A 13,201-nucleotide genomic window follows, 5' to 3' on the forward strand; every position below is an offset into this window, starting at 1 on the left:
ATATAATTATTTTCAAATCCACAAAAGTGGTCAAACAAAAAACACTGAACAAAGCATAATACTTGTTCATCATGAGGAGGAGAAAGGACAATTATGAACAAATTCTTCATTACTTCAGTAACCTTCAAACCTTTCAACTATACCTTCATCTCTGGTGAAAAATTCTTCTATCACTTGAAATGAAACTTTGTCCCGAATCAAGGACAATTGAGTGTATATAGTTCATGTACAATTAAAAAGTTTCTTGTAAATTTGAGACACCATATGGTCATTGGGTAGGTATTATTTGATGGATGTAAAACAACATATATAATGATTTCTAAATAGCCTATCACACGATTTGAATTTCATCAAAGCATTAAGCTTAAGTATATTCATATTTTAGGTACAACGTCAAACATAGAGAACATAGTGAAAAGGAAAATTAAATGATCAAACAATTAATGAAGTGAAGTCGACACACTTTCAGAAATAAACCTCACTGCAAGTACCTGAAATGTTTTTGTCAAAGAAAAATGACTTAGGAAGCAAACCTATGTAGCTTCCCATAAGAGCAACAACTATCTTCCAGTCATCTTGATCAAGTGATTGCATCGGAACCATCCAAAAAGCCTACACAATCCCAATAGATTTGCAACTGTCAAAACAAAGAGGAAATAACTTATTACGAAACGAAAAAAAACTAAAGCTCTTGATGAGAGAATCTATATGAAACAACCCAACCCCTCGTTTTAAGTATTAGCACCTCATTCCTTGATTTGAAACTTTGAGTAGGTTCGTACATTGTGATATGTTAGAAAGTTTGCTTTGGGACCTGAGGGTTTGGTGGGTGTTTTGTCACACTTGAATGGATTTAGCTAGTGCAGATTTTCTACTGGTACAATGTGCATCGTGAACTTAGCTAGTCCTAGAAACTTGGAACAAATTTTGATAGTGCATATTTTGGTCAGCCTTCTCCTCTCCTATCCATGAGCACCTAAGCTTTTGGTCAATCAATCTATCTGATTTATAGGGCTTGTGGATTAGTCTAGCGCTCCAGTTATAGGTATTTAATATAAATAAGAAATAATTCTACTACTTGAAGGGGAATAAACTTTCAACATAACCATACATCAAGTGTCTTAAATTTGAGTTTTCCATTCTAAAGATTCATAAAAAATTTCCAGGTATTTTCAAATTTACTATTACAACAGAGATGAAACAACAAATAGAAAATAATAATTAACATGTCAAGGAGCATTGGAATATTTCATCGTTTGAACATGTGTACATACCAGTGGCTGATTAAGTAGCCTCAGTAACTATTTTAGAAGCCAATGCAAATAATATTGTGAAGTATACTGCACAAATAAGATTATCAACAGTTAATCCAGTAGCAACAACTGATGGTGATATCTATAGAGCTTTGAAAATAACCATATAGTTGACAACTGAAAGGGAGTAGGCAATCTTTTCAGCCATTGATGAACGATTTTTCCCAAGTGTCAAACTGTAGATAACTCAGTATGTAGCATAGCTATCTTCCTGAGCAAAATAATAGTCATCACAATTGCAGATGCAGACATCAATAAATGACATCAAGTTTGCTGTATTTTTCAACGACTTATTTATCCGTAATGCTCTCCATTAGCTACATCGATTAATATAAAGGCTGTCAAAGAGTAACTTTCATGACGAAATATAATTTTCTTTTATGTGGATACATTGTGTCTTTGTTGTTAAGATATACAGAGGTTGGTATTGCCTTTAGGAAAAGAGATAAAAATTAAATGTGATATGTACAATTAATATTCAAAATAAAAGAAAGCATATACAACAATTAAATACACAATTGTAAAATCTAAACTCAGAACTCAACAATAGTAATTAGATAAGAAGTAATATTGTTGATAAGTTTTTAGCTAAGAGGGAGCAAGGACAATTTCTAAGAGAAATAAGGGACACACCTTGATTTTTGCTTTAAATAACTAAATCTAAAATTTTGTACAACTTTTGTTGCGCAATGTATAATAATAAAATTAAGCTATTGTTACAATTATGTTAGGTTGATAGTATTTCAAAAGAGTTAGTTAACACTGTTCACGACAGTTAGCTCAGGCCTTAGTTAGTTCAAAGATTGGTCGATTCAGCAGTTCATTCAGTTTGTGTATAAATACAAGTTGTAATTGTACATTGATCACATTTGATGAAATAAGATCTTCCTTCTCTTATCCCTTCTAAACTCTGTTAGCTAAGTACTCAGATTTCCCTGTGTTAGCTGACATCTTCTTCAAGTTTAACTCTTAGACTAACTATCTTCCATCTCGATCTCTCTTTTGTATTTCACTTCGTAATGTAAACCTCTTCTTTTTTTTAAAAAAAAAAACCTTTTCTTAGATATTTCTGTGCTCGCCCTCCCCGACTATGCCACCTTCACATCCCTAGGGGCTGATTTAGGGGGTGGGGTGTAGATTGGGTTGGGAATCCTGTAGTTAGGTGGTCCTTAATCTAGCTGGAAGGTTGTTGGGATATCAATGTAATTTTATTTTTCAAAAAAGGGAAGCCAAATTGAAGTAGTATCAGTTTGTATTTTTGTCTGAAATTCGATGAATTCCCTCTTCTCTTTGTCTCGGATTAAATTCGCCATTGTTTATCCCCTCTTTGGAAGTGTTCCTGCAATTTAGTCCCTTAGAAAATCCATTTCACCAAAAATAGTGACTGAGATTTACATTTGGAGGATATACATTCTTGAATTGATCTCATTCTATGTACAAAAATAAAGTACTTGTGATTACTCGAATCTAAAGCACAAAATAATTTTGGTATTAAAATACAACATTTGATACTTGATAGAACTATGATCATTCACAGCTCACAAAGTTTAGCAACAAAAGACTTACTCAACGCAGGTCATGCAAGAAGTCGGAGTGATGGAAACAAAGATACAAAATCGAGAGGTAATTAAATGTCTATTAACCCCATGAGTACAACAAGTATGAATGTAAAGACTGATATTATTGCCAGTCGCAAAGCAGCAATATAAGTCAGATTTGTGTAGCCAAGACCAACAAGGAACAACCGTTGGCAACCAAAAATACTGTCTTAGTACCAAGAGAAAGAAAATGCATTTTCAGCAATAGCCTTTTATTAAGTGTAGCAATTTTATGGAAATTAACAAAACAAATCCAAATATAAAACTTACCCAGGTAATCCTAGAATGAAGAATGACAGTATGAGCCGTTTATTCAGAGGAAGCCTCGACCTCCTGTAAACATAAAATGTACATTTGTAAGTGATGTTCATGTGATTCCAAATATTATAATTAACCCACCTTAACATTAATTTTAGCCATGAATTATAAAATTGAAAGAGAACAAAAAGAAATTTGGAAAACCTTGAAAGGAAACCATACTAAGATTAGTTGTGAAACGAAAAGAACTGAAAAAACTTGTATAGATAAATGGGGAAAAGAGAAACAAAAAGAAGAAGATGAAGTCGAAGAACATTGAGGGGGAGAGTAAGCATATCTAAAAATGGTGGTATCCTGTTGATCAGATGAAAATAGCAGAGGATTGCGTCAATTTTTTTTTCTGATTAGAGTAATAAAAAGAAGAAGATGAGTGATTCATTTGGTTGAGTTCCTAATCCTTTAATCTGCAATTGGAAGGAAAGAGGGAGAACGTTCACGAAGAATATGAAAGAGGCACAAATGGTTTGCTAAAAAATCAGTATGGTATAATGACTATATTACCCTTAATAATGAGAATATTTATAACTATGCCATTGGTCGTCATCCTCTTCATGTTTCTATATAATAGAAAAAACTAGATTCTTAAGGCCCGTGATACGGGCCCAATATAATAAATTATTAATTGTTATTTGACAAATATTAAAAGGTATTTCTATAGCATTCTGACCAACATTAATTAATATTGATCCTGGTAAAAAAATTAGTATTAAAAAATATCAAAAAATAACCATCAAAGAATATAGTGCATTGAATGGTGTTTCTCCTTCCTTAATTAAATATCTTAATTTTGAGTTTTGGATATGAAAAAATTCTTAATAGAGCGCTCTATATCCGAATGGGCAACTCCAATATAAATATCGAATACTGAATAAAAAATATTAAAGTAAATTAACTCGATAATAATTTAAAGTATAATTGATATTAGCGATGGGTAGATTCATTTTTTAAGTTGTAAAACTCTGAAGTATAATATTCAATTTATTTATTTATTACTATAAGACACAAATTTAGTAGGATTCAGAGTTAATTTGTCTGTTAGATTGGATTATATCTTATATAAAAATCATGAATTATTATGTATTATCATCTTGAAATCTATCCTATTCATGTCAATTAATCTGTCGAATTTTTCTTTATAATCTATTAAAAAGTAATGTCCCTTTTCTTTTCTTAGTTCCAACTCCACATAACATATTTAAGATCACAAGATTAAAAGACATTTACTATATTTCACATATTTAAAATTTAAAATCACAAGATTCAAAAATCTTCCTTAATTTCTTAAACTTAATGCCAAATCAATATAGAACAAACACATTGAAACAGAGAGATTAATATTTTTTATTTATCACTCATACATAAAAATTAGAACTAAGAAGCATGTCTCACTATTACATGAAGTTCTATATATGCATAGTTTGTCTTAATGAACATAATTTTTTTAGCATGATATAAATGTGTTTTTGGTTCTCTTTTTTCATGCACAATAACTTATAGGAACAATTATTTTTGTTATTTTTATCAGTTTAGTGAAAAAATTTCAAACAATCTGAAAACATAAATGCATTTTCTTTGTTTTAAAAAAATCTATTTAGAATTAAATGCTAAATTAACATGATATTTTAATACATAGATCATTACATATCGTATTGATTTCCTCATCCAGATATTTTATCTTATTCCAAAATTTATTCATAATTTTAAAAATTACTATTAATCATTTGCTATTTTTGTCATCTCTTTCTAAATATTAATCTACTTAAATTTATTTTACTTCTCTAATTAATGTATTGATTTTTCATGTGTTCCGATTCTTAACTTCTTATTTCAAACAAAAGAATAGCAATATTAAGTAAATAAAGTAAACAATCTGATTAATTTTAAAATTTAAAATATTCTATTATCAAAATATTCTTATCATTAATGTACGTAAATTGAACACGAAAAATACTTATTATTTCTCTTTAATATTTGATTCGCAAAATTTTAAAACTATTTATTTAAAAATTTAGTTAGTTTCTTAGTTTACTTTAATTTCATTTAATTTATCTATCCATTTTATTTATTAATTTTTATTTTTATGCTCCCTAATTAAAATATTTTTATTTTTTAATACATTTTAAATCATGTTTGTTTCTTTTTATATTTATTTTAGTGCAAAAAGTAAAGGTGTTAATGAAATATAAATTGATTTAAAAAATGGGTCCCACCATTTTTAGATAGTACGACTACTTATGATATTTTTTATGCTTTCCATGATAGAAAGTACACGTGACCATCATAATAATAGCAACTTCGTTGGGTATTTGGGAAATTCAATAATTTTGCAGCAGAAAGTACAATTGTTTTAAGCTGATAATTTTGGTAAAATGACAAAAGTGTCCCTGGTCGTCCTGGTCGTCTTCACTTTTCTATATAATAGAAATATAATAGATAGAAATATCAAAATGTAACCAAAGCAGAACATAAATACTCTAACTTTGACTAAATAACACATTAAACCAAACATAAATGAAATAATAATATAAAACAGAGGCAAACCCACAATATCAACAAGTAATAATAACAATAATAATAAAATTAATCATAGAGAAGAAGCAATCAAAACTATATAACACCAAAAAAACATAATTTCTTACAATAACAATAAAGGGAAAGCTCACCTGAATGCTAAAAGAGCACATGCAATGTCATTTCAATATGAACGCTGAAGCAATAAGGAAATTAATGGCGAGCAGATCTGGTTCTTAAGTTGGTTGCTCACTGTTGGAGCATAGAGCTTTGATTCAGCTCGTTGTCCGACTAAACTTTGAGCTCGCGTTACGCCGGAGATGGAGATCTAACATCTGCAAAAAAAACAAAAATCGTACAGGGGGAAAGGGGAAGGAATTGATTTATTGTTGGGAACGAGAAAGGGGAAAATGGGTCAAGGTTTTGCCCAAAAAAATGGGAATGGAGATGGGATTTTGTTTGCTGTTTCAACTAGTTGTTTGGTCGGTTTGGAGTGAGATTTGGTGGAGGAGAGTGGTCGCGAGCTCGTTTAGGATGGGGATTTTGGTGGTTTTTGGTGGTGTGCCGGTGATGTGGTGGTTGGAGAAGAAGGAGAATGGAAAGGGGTTTTGGGTTTGCTGTTGTTTCCTGAGAATGGGGTGATGGTTTTGTTGTTCGAGAGGAAATGGGTGAACGGTGGCGGCTGTTGGTAGCTGGTTTGTTACTGGTTGTTGGAGAAGAATGGTTTTTGGTGTTATTTTGGTCGTTGTTTGTTGTTGTTGTTAACAACTCGATTTGGTGGTGTTTCCTGCGAGGTTTCACCGAGAAACAGGAGAAAATGAATGGGGGGTTTTGAGGTTGTCGAAACTTCACTGGATTTCGGGGTGGTGACAGTTGGAAAATTAATGAATAGTGAACCTTATTTTGAAAAAGTCTGAAAATTTACAATCTCATCTAAAAAATAATTCATCACCCTCTAACTTAATGACTAAGAAATAACTTAAATAGAAAATCAAAAATCACCTATGGTACAATACCACGATCTTAAAATCATGGGCCAATACCACTAGCTAATAAAATATCTATGTATGAAATCTTAGTCTTATTCGAATGAATTTCTAGACTGTGCAAAATACCAAAATGAATATTAACAAATGTAACAAATAAAATAAATATTAAAAAATATAATGAACATAACTAATGACATGTAAAAAATGCAAATTAACAAAACTAATGATTTAATCAAAATGAAAAAAATATTTGAACGCGTATTCAACCAGATGTGACAAAAAATAATGTAATTAAAATTAACTGAAAAATATCCTAAATTTTGACAAATAAGAATAGTTATCGATAAACTTATTTAAAATTATAAAAAATGTATTTTGAACTATTAAATAAATAAAACTTAACAATTACGAATTTTAAAAATGTTAGGCCAAAATTGGGTGTCAACAGTTGTGTGTAGTGTCGAAGGAGGGTGTAGTCACTCTTACCCAAATGATATCCTAACCTTCCGTAAGCCTACATTACAAGCTTGATAGAAGTCATTTCTGATGTCCTACTGATTGTTTTTGAGCCAATGATGATTGAGAATAAGGGCAAGACTATGTCATGGTACTTGTATTATTGAGACGTTATTTGTGAGGGTGAGTGTTCGTGCTTTTGTTGCTTGTTATGCAAATACTTTCTAAGTCTTTTGGGATGTTCTTTCTTGTGAGGACATGTAAATTACGATGGATTGTTGAAGCTGATAGATTCTAAAATTGAGTCAAGGAAGTTTATTTGATTGACTAGGGATTTTTAGTCACTTCTTGAGGATTAGTGTTGTTACTTGATCATTCTTGAATTTTTTTTGTGTTTTTAAAAGTATGCTTTAAATAGAGGGAGTTGCTTAGATAAAGAATCACTTGCTCACTTACTAATTTCTAGTACCAACTGAAGTCATAATCATGGTTCTTAGTTGAAGTGGAAGAGTGACGTGCTTTAATTAATTACCTCTTGTAGTTTGAAATTTTTTTCGCTTGAGGACAAAAAAGTCTTTAAGTTGGGGGTATTGAGAGTTTGGGATTTTCGACTCATTTATATATTTTTTTTCTTATGATTTTGTGTCACTTGTGTCGAGAATGAGGCTACTTATCCTTTGATTGATGTTTGTTACATGTATTTGTGGTGTACAAGAAGTTTGATGAAAAATAATGAAATTTAGAAGATAAAATATGATGGAATGGTGAAGTTGATAGATTCTATAACTGAGTCAAGGGAGATTATTTGATTGACTAGTGAATTTTAGTCACTTCTTGAGGATTAGTGTTGTTACTTGATCATTCTTGATTTTTTTTGTGTTTTTAAAAGTATGCTTGAAATCAAGGGAGTTGCTTAGATAGAGAATCACTTGCTCATAACAAATTTCTACTACTAACCGAAGTCATAATCATGGTTCTTAGTTGAAGTTGAAGAGTGCTTTCCTTTAATTAATTGCCTCTTGTGGTTTGGATTTTTTTTTCGCTTGAGGACAAAAAAAGTCTTTAAGTTGGGGGTATTAAGAGTCAGGGATTGTTGACTCATTTATATTTTTTTCTTATGATTTTGTGTCACTTATGTAGAGAATGAGGCTAATTATCCTTTATTGATGTTTGTTTCATGTATTTGTGGTGTACAAGAAGTTTGATGGAAAATAATGAAATTTAGAAGATAAAAGTGGTTAAAGAGGACTTGTAGACATTGTAAATGGCCCTCTGATGTCGCAAACACGACCAAGGACCGCTAATGTGGTAAGTCAACAGAAGGTCAAATGCCGCTTAAGCAGCCATACACTGACGACTTTAGTGAGAGAGTCTATAGGAGGCAGATCCGCTTTTGTGACCATCTGTTTGCTTTATCAAGAAGGCCAACTGAAGTCAAGATCACTTTAGTGACCACATGCAGTCTGCTTAAGCGAGAGGTCCACATAACTCAACTTCCACTTTAGCAGTCATTTCAACCGCTTTAGCGAAGAGCAGAGAAAGGTCAACAATCACTTTAGCGGCTACTTTGACCACTTTAGTGGTAGTCAATTGGAGTCAACAACCATGTTAGTAGTTCAATGTCCGCTTTAGCGACAGTCAAGACACTGTTCAGGAGGGAAAAGTAGGAAGTTCATATTTTTACCCCCAAGTTCTCACAAAAGCTGAAGAAGAGCTGATCTTGAGAACAATTTTTTTTTATTTTTTGATATTTTTAACAATTCTTCCACACTTTCAGCTTGGGCTTTAGCCTTAAGAGCAAGTTTCCTCACAATTCACCATTTCAGTGAAGATTGAATGCTTGATTGTAACTATTTTTTGTTGTTTCTTCAACTCCTTGCTTTGTAATGCTTAAATTGTGGGTCTAATTGCTTATTGGTGAGTTGAGTTTTGTGCTAGAAATAGACATTTGATGGTTTGTTGATTTTCATTTTTTGCTTTTGTAATTAATTGAATGTTTTCCCATATATGAAATGGGTCTTTTATTATTTGTTCAATTCCATGCTTTAATTGAATAGCCCATTTAACTTGATTGAGCATGAAAGAGTCAATTGAGGTTGAGAATGATTGAGTAGTGCTAATTTTAGGTGTAACTAATCATTTATTGGGTTATAGCTAGAGATAGTTATATCCTTTGAATGCTTATAATTGGATTAATTGTGTTGCAACTTAGAAAGGTTCGGGAGAACTAGTTGAGATATATTGGCCTAAGTTCGAAAGAAGTGGGGAATAATTGTGATTCCTAGGCATATAAGATTTTACCCATGAATACTTGAGTATATATGAGATTACTGTGCAATGGATCGTGTGATGTCAATTGACTTCCCATTTCCTAATCTCCTTAGACTCCTTGCATGAAAAGGCCTTTGCCTTTGTTCTCCTCTATCCACAAAAAAATATTCAAGCAATTCACTCCTCCATGCCTTTCTTCAGCCTATTTAATTGGCTGGAGCATAAGTTTCTAACAGTGGTTCGACAACAGAATACATAACATCTCTAAGAAATTAAAAAGAAATACTACAAGATACTTTCCTTATATTAGCTAAAGGATTGAATTCTATATTATCTAACGTTCGTATGTTAAATAAAATCAGATCAAGAAAATGGTACGAGTATTATTGTCACGACCTAGGGGTACACCCTAGACGTAACATAGTGTATAGGACCCCGAAAGGCCCAATACAAGCTACTTAGCATTCATTACATAAGATATAGAACAAAAGATATAAAGACCACATTTATAGTCCAAAAGTTTTATAAAAGTATAGCGGAAGTCTAAAACACTTGTCTCAATAGCCATCTGATACAAAAGAATGAAATTGAGCCTAGCCCATACATCACGTCCAAAACTGAAAGTAAAAGAGAAACATAAAACAATGAGAATCCATGCTCGAAGCATGATGACTCACCAAAGCTCGAAAATCTCACAATCAACCTCTAGCCACGAAATTGAGAACCCTGACAGTCGGACCCTACATTTGGGGAAATGTAGGCAAGAGTATGCGTTAGTACAAAATAATGTACCAAGTATGATAGCTATGCATAAAACATTTAAATCATGATAAAAGGGACATTTTAATAAGAATACAATTATCAAGCTAAAACATGTATTTTGCGAGTTAGAAACCATAAGTCATAAAACCATGATCAATGCAAGTGAACAACATCTTAAAATCATACTTACGATACTTCCTTGAAGTAACCATGGTTCATCATAACTTTGCTTATTTGTGGGAAATAGCCTTAACCAACATATAAGACATGTGAGGTATCAACATGGAATCTTGTGTCTACACCACACCGAAAAAGGGTGTCCTACTTGCCAAGGAAGGACCATGAACTTCTAGCTATTATGGATCCACTAGCTAATGTCTATCTAAGAAAATCATCCTATGGGGACACATAGGTAAGGGATAAGAGATTGCTCCTAGAAACCTGGCCTCTACTAACATGAGAGCCTCCATCTCAATATCCTCTCGGTGCTAAGCATAATTCACATGGAGTAGTTATTCTTAACTTGTTCTTTTTATTCATAGAAGGGCACATCATCTTGCCAATCCAAGCTAGGGCACGTCATCTTGCCAATCCAAGATAAGTCATATGTCATCCATGGAAAGGTATCATTCAATAACCAATCCAAGCTAGATAATGCATCATCCATGGAAAGGTACAATTAAGTAACTGATCCAAGTTAGGTCTTATTAGAATAGCTCCTAAGATCTTTGATTCATAGTTTAGTTGAGAAAAACCTTTCAACCCTAAGAATCCCTTATGTGAGAATGTCCTTTCACAAATCATGATTTAATATGTTGATGAGAAATACTTTCAATAACACAACAACAATGATCATCGTTGATACTTTACTCTCAAATCATCTTTAAAGCTTTTACATAAATCTCATAAGAAAATGCTTAATTCATAATCTCTTCTTTCATAATTCAAAACCCATATAACATCATCAATATTGGAAAACATGGGATTTACATGGGTCATCATAAAATCATAGTATTTCATCAATTCATGCATAAGAGTTCATAATTCAATCATTTAAATAAATAATCAAGAGAACCCATGGCAATTGAAGAAAACCCTAACTCAATTGGGGATTTTTAACTTTGAAAATAGGAGAATTTGGTAACTCTATGAATGAAAGGAATATATGGATGAAAACTATCATACCTTACTATCAAAGCCCAAAAGCAATTGAAGAATGAAGGATTGATCTTGAACCCTACCTTGAATCTTCTTCGTCATCCTTCTAGAGAGAGAAATATATTTGGGAGAGAAAGACTGAACTTCTTTTGGTGAACTTGAAGAGAATGAATTAATTTGGGGTTAAAAACACTTATATAGGGGTGGGTCTTAGGCATAGGCAAAACGACATAGTATTAGGATAAGAAAATTAGTAAAAGAATCAACTGCCCCTAGAATAACTGCTGACCTTCGACCTACAGGCCATGACCGATGAACCGTGGTTTGATTGATGGTCCGTCCTGCACATCCGTCGTCTTCATCAGAGACTAGACTTTGAGGCCATGATCCACAAAACTTAATCCATGGACCGTGGACCCAATGACGGTCTGTTGGTTTAGGCCTTGGTTTGTGGTCCTCTGAGCCTATTTGGGTGGCCAATCCACGGACCAGACCTACGGTTCGTGGTTCACTCCACGGACCGTGGTTGGCCTCCGTCGGATGACACCATGAAATTTTGAAAACTGCTATTTGATTAACGTTATCAATGACACTTAATCCAGTTCTAAGAGTCTACGAGCATTAGTCAGTATAATAACCTAACTAAATGAGTTAGGGTCGAATCTCACATGGAGTGGTACGCATTTAAGATTCAAAAGTAAAGTACGAATATGTTCTAATCAGCCATATGAATAGACATATACGAGTAAAAACATAACTCAAATTAGGGGTGACACGAATGCCAAATAAAAGAGTTTTGGTTTTAACTATTAGCTACAACAACAACAAATAACACGAATTTAACAATAATGAGACAGGTTCTTGGGATGTGATTGGATTGTAGGCTAAGGTAGACAAATGGGTGATTGCAACTCTTAGTAAATAGTTGTAAATCAATGACTAAGCTAGACGTTAGTGGGGAAATTTTTTCTCTCTAACAATTTACCCCGAATCAAGTTAGTTTCTCTCGAACACAAACAAGCAAGCAAACAAGAACAACCATCGCTTTAGTCCATTCACTCTCTCGAGCTGAATGTGTGGAAAAAGGTTTAGGATTCACTCTCTCAAGTTGAACCCATGACAACCCAATACCCACAGACCATCAATTCAATAATCTTCGTTTTAAAACCTCTCTCTCGAGCAAGCCAAAAACACGAAGGTAGAATTGCATTTGCAACTACAACTCTTTAAATTAAACCACAATTACTGAATAAATCACTTCTAAACAACATTTAAACTAACAATTAGCAATACCCACAAGCTAAATCAACCCATAATCACATAATCACACCCCAACAATTGGAGTTTTAGCTAGACATCATAAAAAGATAGAAATCGTTACCAAATTATGTTTCCATCAACTGGGTAAGATTAATTTCGTCTTTACAAAGGTCCAAGTTAAAGAATCTCAAAGACCCATTTCCAATTTCTCAAAAATGGAAAACTTCAATTCGTCAAAGCTAAGGAAAAGTTGTCTAAAAATCTTAAGTTCAAAACTCAAAAATTACTCTCATGAATGTTCAGAATAAAATTTGATACTAAACATAATGTTTGAAAATGTATTTATAGTCACCAAAATATGCTGCGAAGGACCATTCGGCGCAGTAAGTCAGGCTCGCCGAACAAGTCGGTGATCCGCCCTTTGGTCAGTTCCATCGCCTTTTTGCTTTGGCGTTCAACATCCTTAAGTTCCGTAACTTTGGGTGATTTAACACTGCATCGTGGAACCATTCAATGATCCACCGACTGCTCCTCTCTCTCACCAACGTGATTTTCTCCTTCAGGG

At 32.8% G+C, this 13,201-nt stretch overlaps 1 long non-coding RNA gene across 1 annotated transcript; it reads right to left on the reverse strand.

Annotated features, from left to right (window-relative positions):
- Positions 1 to 398: 398 nt before the first annotated feature.
- On the reverse strand, positions 399 to 3,029 carry LOC125870462 (uncharacterized). Its single transcript, XR_007446897.1, has 3 exons — positions 2,957 to 3,029; positions 1,275 to 1,340; positions 399 to 637 (listed from the first exon to the last, which is right to left on the reverse strand). It is a non-coding gene; the product is annotated as an uncharacterized LOC125870462 (long non-coding RNA).
- Positions 3,030 to 13,201: the final 10,172 nt, after the last annotated feature.

The sequence above is a fragment of the Solanum stenotomum genome, chromosome 7 (assembly GCF_019186545.1).
Source record: "Solanum stenotomum isolate F172 chromosome 7, ASM1918654v1, whole genome shotgun sequence".
Lineage (NCBI taxonomy): Eukaryota > Viridiplantae > Streptophyta > Magnoliopsida > Solanales > Solanaceae > Solanum > Solanum stenotomum.